Genomic DNA, 1234 nt, shown 5'->3' with positions numbered 1-1234 from the left:
CCATTCATCTTTCATCTGGAGAAGAGGAAAACTATTCTGTGGGAATTCCACCTTAATCCCCACATACTGAAACGAAACACACTCATGAAAGCTTGTAAGGTAGCCGTTATAGGCCCCCATTTTTGATAGCCAATGTTTAGATTGCCCGTCCCTGTTAACTCAGTGCACTGAGGAAACAAGGTTGTTCCTTAATATGAAGAATCCTTCCATTCTGGTTGGTATTTTGAGCAACCGTATCCATAAGCAAAGGTCTAGTTCACTAAACTGTAGCAATTTACACCTGCTCACAGTATCAAGCATCTTTATCTTCATTAACAAAAGACTATTTCACTATGGAGTTAATTTTTATTCATGTGTCAGAGTAGAGCTCTGCTCCATAGGATTCTTGATGGAACCAGTTTTTTCTATCAATGCACTTCTGGATGTATTCAAACCTGCAACTTAGCTGAATATGTAAGCTGTTTGTACCACCCAATGACTACAACTATTTTATACAGATTTTTTTTAAGTAAATAAAAGAGATGTTTCTTGATATATTATTTCAATTTTCTTTTTCATTCTTTATTTGATCAGTTTAATATTTCTCTGTTTCTCATTTGGTCATCTTTTTTATTCCCTTTAGTTAAGTTCTCCTTTCCTGCTCTTTCTTAAGGGTTTTTGCCCCCTTTCTGTTTTTCTTTCCTCCCACTTTGTTTAAATTGGATACAATAAAACATTACTTTAATATGTCCTTTTATTTTTCTTTCTTATTTTAAATGAGTTGTTTCCTTTTTAAAAGGTTACTATAAAATTCATTTCTTACTAGGTTGAAGACCTAATTCCTTTGTAGTCTGGTTCCTGTCCTGTCCAACACTCCTGCTGTGTCTACAGTGACTTTCTCCTAACCTGTAGCCATCCAGAACATTCTTTAAGTTTGTCTCAAGTGCCAAACTCTTGTTAGTTTCAAGGGTTTCTGGTTTACAGTTCCCTCCTCTTTAAACACACTCCCCAGCTGTCCCTCATTATTCCAGTAAATTATTCATTTCTCAGTTTAAGTGGCACTTTCTCAGACAGGTCATCCTTAATGAAAAAAAAAAAAAAATGTTTATTGATGAATCACAATGCAAGAGGATTGTCTTAGGCAATATGAATTTACCAGTAAATGCACTTAAAATACCTACACACATGGAATTTGCAATACAGTGAGAATATAAACAAAGAAGTAGTAAGTAAATTTATGTTATGTTAGATGGTA

Source organism: Chrysochloris asiatica, unplaced genomic scaffold, assembly GCF_000296735.1.
Source record: "Chrysochloris asiatica unplaced genomic scaffold, ChrAsi1.0 scaffold00010, whole genome shotgun sequence".
Taxonomy (NCBI): domain Eukaryota; kingdom Metazoa; phylum Chordata; class Mammalia; order Afrosoricida; family Chrysochloridae; genus Chrysochloris; species Chrysochloris asiatica.
This window is presented reverse-complemented; position numbering follows the sequence as displayed.